Here is a 15873-nt window from a genome sequence, read left to right on the forward strand (position 1 = left end):
CGTTAAAAAAAATGGAATGAAATCCCCATTCATTGCAGTCCACTTAAAATCAGTTGACGAGATCTTGCATGCAACTGCGTCCCTTAATTCATGTACAAAAGTAAATAGATAAAACAAAGTAAGACTGAGGAAGAACAAGCACTGTTTAGGTTTGAGACAACCAATTCAAACAAGAATAATGGTACAAGGTGGATATATTGCACATCATGGGTCATCGCTAGCTTGCTTCTCTTTTGGGGCACATACTTTTTGTCCTACTCTCCACATTGCCAATAGGTAATGGGTAAGTGCTAATAACAGCGGTTTACTGGTATCTGTTCTTAATATACCCAGGGCCTCTTTGTGCTCTCTGACACCCTGACTCTGGCACAGCAGGAGTATCCAAGGGCACCTACTGCTCATATAAGCTGGGCAGAAGAACATGTCATGCTCAATGGATTCTTTAGAGGTGCCATAGGCTGGACACTGCCAGTCCTTGGACCTCAGGTTCTTACCCATTTTGCAGTGAATGAGTGGAGAGGCAGGGTCCCATACCAAAACAGCAGGTACAGCCTAGCTAATGGTGGCTCTATCTCATTAAAAAAATCCTCATTGATGTAGGAATCCTTGTCTGAAAGAAAAGCAGCGGCACCGGAACCTAGTCTTTCCTGTAGATATAACAGGGAGTCTTTATGATGCCAAAAAGCTCTTTTAATATTTAGGTCACTCTGGCTTCACCAGGAGTGCTCCACAAATAAGCCTTCCCAATCTCTGCCAGTGTGGCTTCCATGCCACTGGATTCAAGCTAGCCTGGCTAATGAGGGGTGAAACCCCGAAACCGGTCCCAGGATGCTTGTTCCCAGTCCAGGGAAGACCTGGCCTGGCAGTTCGGGCTGGACTGTTCCCATGGGGGACAGAGTCAAGACTGATTTGCATATGGCTGGGTCCAAACTGGCATGGGCAACTGGCAAGGGCAGCAAAAAACAATGGATTTAGGTCCAGATCTCTGTACTGGGGGTGAATGTTTGACATTGTTCAGCATTCCGTCCATCACTTGTTCTTTTTCCATGTATTGGAGCCTAAGTATATTACAGGAGCCCACATAGCTGAGTATTTCCTCTATACCTAACCAATAGGAATGGAGCTCTGTGGTAATCCCAATTCTCCTCCAATAAAGAATGGGACGCAGTCCTATTTTTTCTGGAAGGGCTTTTTGGGGATGCCTACGAACTGGCACATTAATCAAGTTTCTGTTTTGACTAACATGGTCACATCCATATGGTCCCACAGCTCTGCACCATGGGAGGCCATCCCGTAAAGCCTGATGTTTGTATATCTGTAATGCCGGGTGTACAAGACGGAATCGTGACCTACACAACATCTTAGTTATTCCTTCCACACTTGCTCCAGCTTTAACCTGCTCTGTGTGATGTGTGCATGCCACCCACGGTGTTCTGCTAGTGTAATGCCCAAGTACCCAAATGTGTGCACTTGCTCAAGTGAGGTCCCTGCTAGTGCTAGATTGGCCGTGGTCCAATGTCCTGGGTTCAGTACCATGTACTTGGTTTTGTCCAGATTTATTTCCTGATCCCTCTGCTTCCAGAAACACTTGAAGCAATCAATGAGTTTTTGAAGATCCATGGGAAATTTAGAAATGAGAAGGGTGTCGTTTGTGAAGATGATGGCAGGAACCTTCATGTTTGCCAGCCTGGGTGCATCATTGTCACACTGGTGTAGATCACCCCAGCATGTCAGGAGCATTATCCACACCCCTTCTGTAGGATCACCATGTAAGATTGCACTAGAACGGACTCAGCAAACATGGACAATGTACACATTGCACTACAGCACCTATCAATAAATTGCACTTGCACACCAAATATGTCTCTTTGTAATTTGACACATCAACTGTGCAGTAGATAACACAAATGTGCCTGTGTGACAATCATGTAGCTTGTTAATACAACTGTCCTGACATCATGTAGTCAGATACATCTGTGCAGTGGTCAGGATTGCATCATAGCCTGCCCATCCTGAGGAGAATAACTGATGAAGGGAGAAACCACACACCATCATGCTGTGTTGGACAGAATAATGCTTCATCAAGAGAAATCAAAGTCAACTAATAGTGGCTGATAAATGTTGTCACCATGCAATTCTAACACATTGAACTATGCAGTCTAATCTAAGCAAACACTACAAAACACAGCATCAATCAACCTTTCTGAGTAAACATCCAAATAGGTAATCATGCTGATTTTTAGCACAAATGATCAGTCAGTAATGAAGACAAGAAGACAAGAGTGTTAACAAGACCTCATCTTCAAAGATATCCCTGAACATCACACTGCAGTCCGACCTAAAACTGTCCCCACAATACCAAGTCTGGAAGCACACTTTGTGACATAGAAAACATACTCATCGACACAAATCCTTTGTGATCCATGTCAATTCCGATTGGTGGTTCTAACAAATGGTGGATACTTACCAAGGTAGCACTGGGGTAGCTGCCATTTTACACCTCAGTTTGTTTTTGTTTGTAGCATAGGACACAAATGTCATAGAACAACAATCATCTACACGGATGCCAAGGCCATGATCAAGTAGCAGTTAACACATAATGCAAAGGGTTATTTATATCAAACTAATCACACCAGAGGCAACTAAGGGAAAAGTCATACCTACACTAATCTAACCTGACTACTCATTACCCACAACTGTCCCTACCTAACCTAAGCTAAACTTACTCTTCACATATGACGAATCGATCTAAACATCAACCCCCCACCCACCATTATGAGACAGGACACATGCAGGGCAACACATACTAACCTACACACATACTATACTATCCTAAACAATTATATATATATATATACTGTATATATATATATGTATATATATATATATATTTTTTTATTTTTTATTTTTTATTTTTTTTAAAACATTTTTTAAACACACAGGAACCCCAACATTGACTCCCACCCACCCACACACTTAATAAGGAAAAGTAGAAAGAATCAGGACCCCCCACCCTCCTCCCTAACACTAACTAAACTAACAATCTATACTAACCTAACACTAATCCCCCAAGCCCACTAACAAGGAAAGAGGAGGGAGGGGAGGGAGGGAATAATGTCCATTGAATATATCAGTCCTAGAGGTTTGCCCTCCGGAGTGTCCACCTGATAGACCTGACCCGTTTCTTGATGTAGGCCACATCCTGGCTAAGATTGTCCACCTTCCTCATAAATTTGTCCATTTTGCGTTCCAAAGCCAGGAATGCTGCAGGGTCGATTGGAGGTGCTGCTGCTGTTTGGGTCCCTGCAGAGGTGCTCTGTGTGCGTGTTGAGCCTAGCCCACTGGACTGTCCTGCAGCTGTCACACTGCTGGGGCCTGGGTGTGCTACAGAGGCAGGGACAACTGTCCCCGCTGTGGCTGGAGCCACTTGGGGAGAACCGGTGGTTGTGGTGGTGGTGGCTGTAGTGGGCAACCTTGGGCCACCCTGTGGTGAAGCCCACCATGCTCCGGAGGCCCGATCCGACTGGTACTTACGGGCCATCCGTCGGAACCCCGACTGCACCTGCAGGATGTGTCGGTACCTCATGGCCCGCCTCTCAAATTCATGCCTCTGTGCGGCACTCATGTTTGCAGCTGTGGAGACAAAGGGCAACTATTTACCATAGGAACTGCATTGTGTGGAATAGCACAAGTGGTCAATCTGACAATACATTTACTGTACTTGTAACGGCTCATATCACCATACAGATCATTGAAAGTCTCAGAGGAAGTACATGGAAAGCTGCCTACAAAGGTCATCTCACACATAGCACATACAATAATCTACATGATGGGTAACAACTGGCAATAACTTGTCATCAAAGTACTTACAGTTGCAGCTAACAATCATGCTGCACCTCCTCCGCCTATTGCCTGGACTACATATGTCAGTGTATGTGATAACAATCACAAACTTCAAGATCTGCAATTTGTAATGGGATTTGTTAGTATAGAACTCATGTGCCATAACTGAGTGTGTACACTAGGTTCAAAACCATATTTCATATAATCACAAGTATGTATAACATACTGGTTGCTTCAGTCCTAGGTACCCTATTCACAAACCCATGCCTGTCTTTGAGGGGGGGGGGAGAACAACAAACAATCCCAAAATAGATGCACACCCAGGAGTGTATAGAAAGCTCAACATGTTTTTGCCTCCACACACACACCACCAGTAAGGGCTATCAACAAATTGGAGTCAGCTAAACCTTGTCCTATCCAAGGTCCACACATGTCAAAATGTACTGACCTAGGGCAACATCACATACTTCCAGTGAGGCATAATTTTCAACAGACACAGAGGAGCAAGAACACCCATGATCATGAATAGCATACACACCTAGGCCGTTGCACTCTAGTCCCACACACTTCTAGTACAACTTGTGGAAGTACATGCTCCCGGAAGATCCAACCTATAGTGTACTCAGTACATCGGTTAATAGGGAAGCAGCAGTCTTCAGACAAGCCATTTGCATAAGCTATCTGGGAGAATGTCAGTCTGACATGCAGACTCAGACAGAGACGAGTCCCAGTGCAACTCTTATTGTAACTAGTGTATTCCACATGACTCACCCCAGTTCCCATAGCGGGCCCTACAGGAATGGCCTACAAACCCAAGATCAGACAAATGGATAAGCATTGGTCAACTCAAAATAATGTGATAACTGAAATCCCACTAATGGAACAAGACTAATGATTGGGAAGCGCATCACACCTTGCAATGTGTTCAACACACAGTAGTCCATCACACAACACCAGCAAACACAAAACATACCACACATGTCAACACTCACTGTAGGTGTCGGGGTCCTCAAAACGAGCCACCTCTCCCACTGTGTACGGTGCAGGCCCACCTGTAAAGCATGGAAGGAAGAATATGCTCAGAATCCGTGCACTGACAAACAATTTCAAATACAAATACAATGTGATAATCTGACATGAGTAATGAAACACTTTCAGACATGCTCATACTGCATGGAATAATTCCTGTGCAACATTTACATAGGATGGGTCTCCTGCTACAGTTACACACACTTCTACACACATGCAGTGGCCCGGACTGTCATGTGGTGGCAAACATGCACCTCCATTAGTGTGCAGCAACAATATAGGTGTGTATTCATCTCATCATGTGCATCCAAGAGAGACATCCAAAAGCTGGTTACTTGAGGACTGCATGACCTGTCAAACAGCCTATGTGGTCATGACACATTTGTGACAGTTAGGTACATGGTACAGAGGGCCAGGTACTTTGGCAATACCTCATGTTGTTACAGTTTCCTAAATTGATGTGTCCAAACAGTGGTGATTGGCACCAAACATAGATGTTTGTACCCTAGTCCATACCTTTGGACTGCCATCCCTAATCGGATTTTGGCACAAGTGACAATAAATACCTGTCTAATATGTTAGCTGAGGGTACCTGAGTCCTTTACAAATATGGTTCATGTTCAGATCTGGCATGTATCAATAAAATGTGAAGGAGCACATTTATCCCGAACAGGCATGGCACTTCCGTGAACACTTTCCCTACACACTAACCAGACACACATGAGACATATGTCTGGGCCACATTGCTATCATCAATTGACGTGAAGGCAGCACTCATTTTCAGCATCATGTAGGGTTTCCAATGTCAGTCTACCTATAGCGTCAACATATGTAGGTATGATGTTACTACATCCATACTTCACTGGCAATTGTGACCTGTAGAGTCCTGATTGCCTCATTAATGTGTCGCTTGTCTGACACAAAGGCGGCACTACATTACATTCTGCTACAAGCAACCTGTATATGTGGAAAACATGAGCTGCCTGACTGCTAGCATTTGTCATCCTTCACATAGTGCATCAATTACCCTGTATGTTTCCCTAGCATTACACACAGTCAGCTACTTATCTGGCAGATTGGGTACCAATCATCTCATGTCACTACACAGCTTTTAATCGTGCACATTTACATGATCTGTACTCACCAACATGGCCACCAATCATGATTCCCAGGTGGTCCAGCAGATCTTGCTCCCTGGAGATCAGGTGAGCCCAGCGGTGCTTCAATTGATGGTCAATCCGTTGGCTCCCATACAGACGCACCAAGTGATGGCGCACCTTCCCCCACCGGACTTTTCGGGCCTCCGTGTGATACCCCTGTATCACCCTTCCCCCAGCCTCCAGCATCAGTGGGAGGAAATGGCAAACCAGCCATACGAACCCCCCCAATTCCTCCTCACCCATCCTGGAAAGCCGTGGCCTACCAGACATTTCGGCACAGAAAAAGGGGAAAAAGTAGTAGAAAAAAAGAAAAGGGGGAAATGGGGAAAGTTTGAGTGAGGAAATACAAAGAAAACTTAACAAATAGAAGAGCCCAACTATCCCCTATATAACAGTACCCACAACAGACTCCCACAGACAATAAATACAACACTGGACTGGACAAATTTATACAACACACACTCAGACAGTATTCTACAACAATATATTGATGACAAAACAACAAATAAGATGGCACTCTGGACACAAAAGCACAAATTCACAGGACAACACTTTGCACACAGCCACACAGACTAGAATAATCATAGACTGCAAAGTGAAAGTGAAAGTACACCCACTGTACAGAATCTGTAAACAGGATATCCTATTACATCACATCCTGCATAACATGGCCGCCGTTTTTTTCCATTATGCGTCATATTTTCACGCATACAGGTTGTGCGTCATATTTTTTGACGCACAGGAGTGCAGATAATGCAGAGTCAAAATATTTTTCATAATTGGTAAATAATATTTGTATGCAGCATATTTTACAGTCCCAGAGGTGAAAATTAAGCCGCAGCCAAATATGATATCTATTTATTAAAAAAACTTTTGACTCTGCATTATTTGCACTCCTGTGCTTCAAAAATTATGACGCACAACCTGTATTCGTGAAAATATGACGCATTATGACAAATATGTATTTCATTTGTCCATATGAATAATGGAATTTTGCATGACCAAACGGTGCTAAGTGACAAACTTTGGGGTTAGCTATAGCAAATGTCCCTTATAGGATGTATAGAAAGTATTCACAGTGCAATACTAATGATTGGCCAGAATGGATATTACTCATAATTGCGCACATATGTAGGTAATTGCTGATTGCAACTTTCAAAATATGAAAGAGATACCAGGATGTATTCCTTAGCAAATTTGTGAGCACATGTATCAAGCTATTCCAAATAGCATAAAGGCCAATTAGGTAATGCAATTGTCGCCTAAACCTTTTTTGGGGGTAACCATGTGCTAATTACGAGTTAATGTAGCTAAAATATGTTTCACTATTGACACGTAGGGCACACATGCCCCTTATGCATGTGTGTGCTTCACATGTGCATAAAAAATGTAGATTTGGGGTGCAGCAGAGGGGGACTTGGGCCCCCAGCACCCTGGGGTTTGCTGTTCCTGACTTGCAACTTTATCAAAGGTTTTCCCAAATTCAGTTATGCTAAACCATTGGCAGCAGGCCCATAGATGCAAATTGAGTATGATTCTCTGTTTGCTAATCTGTAATACCATTTGCCCATTTGAAGTTTGCCCTATTACTTCTTTGGAGAATTCTGACATACCATTTAGCATTGATTTAATAGCAAATTCTCAACGTTCCTTATGTCATGATAGCAAATAGGTTGTTGATGTATGTGGCCCTTTATGCATTACCTGGTTTAGTGGCATGTTTCATTCTTCCTGCTAGGTTACAACTGGGACACTACTGTGATAGGCTGCTTGCAACCATTTTGTTGATTGGATGGTACATGTACATGTGTGTGGTCCAATGTTGATCCAGTATCAACTGTTAAGGTGTATGTTGTCACTGTAACGTCCAGGTCTCATCATGAGTTATTGGCAGCTAATCATGTATCTAATGAGTATCGTTTGTAGCTAAATGTGAGTAAAGTCATTGAGGACATGGTAACCTACACGTGGATGGTCCCATCCTGTCACTGAAGACGTGTAATGAGACTTTCAACTAGGCAACTGTGGTGTGCTGAGTGAGAGAATGTCTCAGGTGTCTGGATCCGGCATGTGTCTTGCAACATTTGTACTCAAGTTGGCCTCTGTGGATGGAAATGCATCAGGAAACATCTTAGCCTCTGTGCAGAAGTAAATGGCTGGTATTCACCACACACGAGCCATCTCTATTATATGAACAATGTTACTCAGCGTGTGAACTGTCAGGGTCCTCATATGTGTTGACTTTTCATGGACATTATCTGAGGTTGCTGGTTCTGCTGGAGGCCACGTACACCATCAAAGGCTATGGCCCAGGTACACTGTCACACTTTGTAGTTTAGGCATTAATGAGGCCCAGACAACGGATGGGCCATGATTTAGCTATTCAAGGGCACTGTCACAAATATGATACAAATAAAAGTCAGATGATGCAATACAATGTATTTGAGTATACATTGATGAGGCAAATGACAAATTAGCCTCTGAGGAAAGAGAGGTTTTGGACAGCAAGTGTGGTCCATAGGTGGCCACCGGGTATCTTTAGGGTGACCCACAGACAGGTGCCAGTCTGGCTGACAGGATGCTGGTTCAATCAGGAGCCAGCTCTTTCACAACTTACATGATCAGTGGTCTGACTAGGACTGGTCAGTGGGAGCAGTAGACAGTTGACATGTCACACTGTGTATGTCCTGTGTTGTTTTGAAGGTGACACATGAACCCTGATAAAGTGTTACAGGGCAACATTAGTACCAATGCTTAATGTTGTAATTGCCCAAATGTCTACATCTATGCTGTAGGAGGCATCAGCAGGTACGGGGCATGTAAATTTGGGTGGTGTGCATGGAGGGGATCACTGGTGTGGCCTCCATCAGTGTCTCACAAGTCCTGTCGGATGAGATTTGCTTTAAAATGGCCTACAGTACCTTTCACACGAGAATCAATCTACAGGTGATACCAGGCCTTAAAAACTCCAAGCCAGTGTATTATTTGAGCTGGCTTCCATGCAGTGAGATGGTACTATGACAATGGTAGGCATAGGAAAGGGTGTGGCACACTGGATGACTCTTGTGAGTGTGTGTATGTAGATGAGGGAATCTCAGGGTACACATATCAGCATTCCAAGGACCTCTTCAGACAGGTGGAGTCTGACCAGGCGCATGGGTGTGTAAGGTTTTTAGAAAAGGGCTGACATGTAGATGGGATGTGATGTGCTGGATGCTTGTCATATGTGTGGCACCTGTGCTGTGTATGTTCTGCTTATGTGTAACTCTAGTGACAGATAGTCATTGCAAAGATTGTATGTAGTTGGAATTACTGCTGCCAAGAGTCTGGTCATACATTCCTGTTCCTGAAGCAAAAGCATGTCAACTGCCTGATGTATGAGGCCTGTTTTCCCCTAGTTGAGTGATGGTGTTTTAGTTGTGTGCCATCTGCTGCGATGAACCATGTTTCCTACATGTATGTGTGTAATAGGTGTGGTCCTCAGCTATTGCCCTTCAAAGGTGAACTGTACAGGATGTCAGCCATTTACATTGTGTGTGTATATGACCGTTGTATGATAGGCATCACATTTGTAGTGTATTTTTCTGTGTCCTGATTGTTATATCATTAATGCTCCATGAGGCGACAGTCTTCTTCTGATATTTAGAGCTAAAGGTGTGCAGAAATGAATAGCCAGACCATATTGTGGTGTTTGTTATCAGTGTTTATTTACTATAGTTCATTAAGTGGTGATGGTGATAATAATTAAAAAAAATTGTTCACAATGTGTTGGCGCCTACGCACTCCAGCAGCCGTGTTTGGTTGTTCCCCCTCCTGTTGCAGGGCAGCATCCTCCTCTTCCTCGTCTTCAGGCATGTATGGGCCTGGTTCGAGGAGGGGAATGTTCCTTTTGACACAAATGTTGTGCAATATTGCACATGTGAGGATGATCCTACAGACCATCTCAGGGGAATATAGTAGGCTACCACCAGTGATGTCGAGGCAGCGGAACCTTGACTTGAGGATGCCGGAAGGTCCGCTCGACAATGCTGCGTGTCCTCTTATGGGCCTCGTTGTATGCCCGCTCTGCAGCAGTACTCGGGTTGCCAAATGGTGTCATTATCCATGGCTGGATGCCATACCCCTGATCAGCTCAAAGAGAAAAAGAATGGGATCATGTTGATGTAGATGGCACTATTGAAGAGACCTTTAATGGCAGTAGTTGTCTTCTGTTGTCTGTGACTCTTTTGTGTACTGATGTGACATCCTATACTTGTAGGCTATACCATCTGCATTGTGTTGTTTCCTTGGCTGAGCAAGTGTTTGTCTGCTAACCGTTTGTCATCAGTATGTTTTGGGATTTTTAGTGCAGTGTGCCCTCCCTAGCATCGTGACTTGTGATACAGGTGTCCTTGTGTCTTCACTGGGGATGAGATAATAGTTCCATGCACAGTTAAAATTGAAAGTGTTGTTAACATGTCCATATCAAAGTACCCTGGACATCCCATACCTTTAGGCTTATGCAATGTATTAATGTAAAGGTCATTGGGACACTTACAATTTGCAAGGTGACATTTCGGCAACCACACTCATTAATGTCTTCACATTAGGCTGTACAGTAAATTCCGATGTGTGACAGGTTCAATGGTGACTTAAGAAACGTGGTTAGTGATGTCAGGACCTCAGTGTGTTCCTGTCTAGATGTTGCTGTTGTGGTGTATGTGTTGTGTGTCCTCGAGGGTAGCTGTGCAGTGTGTATATAAGTAGGTTTTTGTACTTACCAACAAGTAGTCCATTGCCATACCGTCCATCCTGGAAGTGTTGGTTGATGGTGCAGTGACGGAAGATGAATGAGTCATGTACACTCCCAGGATATTTAGCCACGATGTTGGTGAACATTCCTTGGTGATCGACTATGGCCTGCACGTTGATTGAATGTGTGTGCTTCCTGTTGCGGTAGAGGTGTTCAGTTGCAGCAGGTGGCACAAGGCGTACATGTGTGTAGTCGATTGCACCAAGGACGTGTGGGAAGCCACTGATTGCGTAGAACCCCTGTTTTGTTTCCTGCTGCTTCTGCAGTGTGTTAGGGAAGCAGATGTGGCGGGGTGTCAGGCGAATGATGGCATCCAGTACTTTGGGAAGAAATGCGGAGAATGATGGTTGTGATATTCCGCCTACCAGGGCACCAGTTGTTTGAAATGAGCCACTTGCCAGCATGTGGAGTACGGCAAGCAGCTTTGTTTCTGTTGGTATGGTGTGGGGTGTCACCAAAGTGGGGGCCAACTGCTGTTCAATGTTGCGCAGCAGCTGCTGAATGGCCTGCCAGTTCAACCGGTTCCTCTGTATGATGTCGTGTTCCCTGAGGCCCTGAAGGGTGGTTCTTGGGCGGAATATCCTCTCCTGCCTTCTGCGCTGCCTTTGGGGTCCCTGCTGGTGTTGTTGTAGCTGCTGTTGTTGCTGCTGGGCTCTGCGTCTGCGTGCACGCTGGATTAGAATCACCTCCATGGCTCCCTGTTGCTGCTCTGCTGCTCTGCTGTTTGTTCTGTGTGTTCTGATTAAATACAGGTGTGTTTGCCCCATTTTAACGCCTGCCCTGACCCAGGCGTTAATTTTTGACGCAAATCGTGCTGTGTGTCATTTTCTGGCTCCGCCTTCCGGCCGTGCGTCATTTTTGCCCGAAAACATAAATACGACGCACGGGCGTTTAAGTCATTTTTTGGACGGGAACACCTACCCTGCATATCATTAACGCAGGGCGGGTTGCCGCATCCAAAAAATGACGCACACGGCGGAATTTTTTTTAGCCGCGGGGTCGGGCGTCAAAGTTTAAATACGGGGCAACGTTTGCGCTGATTGTGCGTCAAAATATTTGACGCACAATCGGTGCAAACGGAGTATAAATATGCCCCTAAATATCTTGGGGGCAAGTACGCACCCCTAACTCACCCCTCTGTTTACAGGGAATGGCTCTGTCAGCTCACGTGTCTGACCACATCACACCTACGCACAGTTGTTATTATGTAATCTCACAATCATATCAAATAAATACCTAGGTACCACCAGCTTTAGAAATACCTGCCATAGGGTTGATCTGGGGACTAAATCAAAGGTGAAGGGCAGGTCAACAACATACAATAAACTACCACCCAGACAACTTTACAATACAACAACAAGAATCAGAACACTTGGTTGATTGTGCTTGTGGATTCCCTGAAGCGCACCTTCAGGGGTGACAAAATTGAATTGGCTAGCAGCCAATCATATAATCTACCCAATATGACCCTGCTAAATAACTTTTGAGAGCTATCTATAAGACTTATAGGTCTGTAATTTACTGGCAAATCACATGAGCCCTTTTTAAACCCTTTTTAAAATATGGGGATGAATTCAGCTCCGGCACACATCGGTGACAGAGATGCCCCTTTCATGATGGCTGAAAATATCACTGAAAAATAGACACTCCAAATGCTTATGTTGCTCGGAAATAGATTCCTAGGGATGTTATGTTGCCCCGGTGCTTTTTTAGCACGATTCTTTTGATGGCTACTCTAATTTTCTGCACTAAGATTTCAAGTCCATCACTATCTTGCCTTGGTACAGTGGTCCCTGACAGGGCCTTCTTCTTTTTTTTTTTTTTTTTTTTTATTTATTTATTTATTACATTTTATAAACATACGACGACTATCCCAGGAGCGGAGCAAATACAGACACAGGTAGTCCGCCAGTGTCCAAAAAGTCAGCTGTTTGTGTCAGCCAATGATAAGATACAGCAAGATAAATATTCCCAGCGTGCTCAAAGCATCAAAGTCCAATCACCACCTTATTCATTAAACATGAGGAATAGCATTAAAGCACACTGCAAAGATAGAAACTAGATGCTACCGCACTCCCAGGGCGAGAAAGAACAAAACAACAACCAACAGGAGAGAGATGAAGGGCGGCAGAGTGGACACAGGCATCAGAGTCATCCAACCTGACAGCAAACATGGCGCTGACGAGCAACGACCCAAGCCAATCGTCCTTGTGCATGGCCACTCAGATGGAAAAAAACACATCACTTTTCATTTATGAGACTCCAAGAAGGAACGTAGTGGAGCCCAAATATTCCTCGGGCGAGAGCACTCAGGGGCCAGTTCCCAAAAAGTTGTTAATTGCTCTTGACAGAACACTGCATCACGCAGCCAATCAGCCCCGCGTGAGGCCCTGCCCCTCCCCAACACATTGCCACTCGACGTTTAGCCAACAATAGCAGCATTCCCACCAGTCTTCACCATGCCGGCGGCACCTCATCCACCAATCCAAGCAGCACCAACACAAGGGAGAAGGGTAAATCCAAGCCAGTCATTTCTGCAATCGCCTGCATCACCTCCACCCAAAAGGCACGCACTTCCCCACAATTCCACGCTAAATGCATAAAATCAGCATCCGGCGTGCGGCACCTTTCACAATTTGCATCTGCACGCAGCCCCATAGCATAGAGACTTCGAGGGGTGTAATATAAACAATGTAAACATTTTAAATGAGTAAGCTGCAGTCAATAGTTCAGTGACAGCGATCTCATGTGTGCGCAGCAGCTCTTCCACATTGCCTCAGAAATATCTTCCCCAACATCCAGTTCCCACTTCGCCTTAGCAGCCATGGCAATATCGCGCTGCTGTTCCTGCAAACACCAATACAGCTTGGTAATGAGTCTACTGCGCACACCACAACACCTCCAGCGCCTGGCATGTCCTCGGGATCACTGGAAAGCCGGCAAGTCACGCACGGAGCATCGCATAAACACCCACAACATATAACCGATGCAAAGCATTGTCTGCTCCAGCACCGAGCGCCTCCTCCAGAGAGATCAATCGCTCCCCCTCAAACCAATCTCCCAAAGAGGACAGCCCCGAGCCAGTAAGGAAGTCTTGCAACTGCACATCCCGGGACATCCTCTCATCGGTGACATCCAGCACCGGCATCGCAGGGGCAAAGGGCTCACACGTCCCTGACTGGCTAAATAAAGCCGCCCAAGCCCCGGAGGTGCACACAACTGTGCCCACCCCCCGAGACCGGGGTCGAGACAAGCACCCAAGTACCCTCGGCAACCTATCCGGCAACACTGCGTCACTCTCCCTGGCGCAAGATGAGGCAAATAACACACGGGCGGATCTAATAATACGCAAACTGGGCCTGAGCACAATAGTAATAAAGCTCCAGATCAGGGGCAGCAAGGCCACCCAGCTCAAACGGCAGCGTTAGCTTCTCCCAGGCAATCCTGGGCTGCTCACCTGCCCAGACCAACCGCACCAGAGCCGAACGGAGCCGCTGCAAAAAAACAGCAGTAAGCACCAGCGGAAGGTTTCCAAATAAATACAGAAATTCTGTCAGCACGACCATCTTGGCAATGCCAATGCGCCCTATAAGTGACAGTGGCAGCGAGCACTACACCTCAATCCTGTCCTCTAGCCAAGCTACCAACCTGCCATTGTTAGCAAGCCAGAGAGTTTCTACGTCACAACTCAGCCAAATTCCCAAGTATCTGACTGGACCGCTCACCAACTCAATGGGATATCGTGACAGAAAACTCGCAGTTCCAGCAGTGAGGGGCAGCACAACCGATTTAGACCAGTTTATCATTATACCAGAAAAGCCGCCAAATCGGACAACCTCATTGAGCAGGACATCGAGGTTCTTGCTTGGCTCTCGAACATACAACACAATATCGTCTGCGTACATCAAAATTAATATAGGTCGCTGCCGGAACGGCAGCCCCCTGCTGTTATGGTGCTGTCGCAGAAAGGCCGCCAACGGCTCCACTGCTATTGCAAAAAGTAACCGGGATCAAGGGCAGCCCTGGCGGGTCCCCCGGCCCGCTTGCCCAGACCAACCGCACCAGAGCCGAACGGAGCTGCTACAAAAAAACAGCAGTAAGCCCCAGCGGAAGGTTTAAAAATAAATACATACATTTTGGCAGCACGACCATCTTGGCAATGCCAATTTCCCCTATAAGCGACAGCGGCAGCGAGTGCCACACCTCAATCATGTCCTCTAGCCAAGCTACCAACCTGCCATAGTTAGCAAGCCAAAGAGTTTCTACGTCACAACTCAGCCAAATTCCCAAGTATCTGACCAAGTATCTGACCGGACCGCTCGCCCACTCAATGGGATATCGTGACAGAAAACTCACAGTTCCAGCAGTGAGGGGCAGCACAACCGATTTAGACCAGTTTATAATTATACCAGAAAAGGCGCCAAATCGGACTACATCATTGACCAAGACATCAAGGTTCTTGCTTGGCTCTCGAAATTACAACGCAATATCGTCGGCATACATCAAAATTAATATAGGTTGCTGCCGGAACGGCAGCCCCCTGCTGTTATGGTGCTGTCGCAGAAAGGCCACCAACGGCTCCATTGCTATTGCAAAAAGTATCAGGGATAAAGGGCAGCCCTGGTGGGTCCCCCGGGCCACCGGGAAGGGGTCAGAAACGCTACCATTCAGAGGCTGACGAGCGAAAGGATCCGTATACAGCAATCGAATCAGCTTCACAAATCCCGCGCTCTTGCCCACGCTACCAAGCAACGCAAACAAATATTGCCATGCCAGCGAATCAAACACCTTTGTGGCGTCCAAGATCACCGCCACAGCCTCCTCCTCCACCGCAAGGCAGCCCACAACCGCAAAGAACATTCGCAGATTATGCATCGTCGACCGCCCCGGCACAAAGCCAGACTGGTCAGGAAGCACCAACCGCGGCATCAACGGCTGCAGCCTCGCCGCTATCATCTTAGCTAAGATTTTATTATCTACATTGATCATAGAGAGTGGGCGGTACGAATCACAGCTATGGGGGTCCTTTCCAGGCTTAAGAATCATGAC

Source organism: Pleurodeles waltl, chromosome 4_2 (assembly GCF_031143425.1).
Source record: "Pleurodeles waltl isolate 20211129_DDA chromosome 4_2, aPleWal1.hap1.20221129, whole genome shotgun sequence".
NCBI lineage: Eukaryota > Metazoa > Chordata > Amphibia > Caudata > Salamandridae > Pleurodeles > Pleurodeles waltl.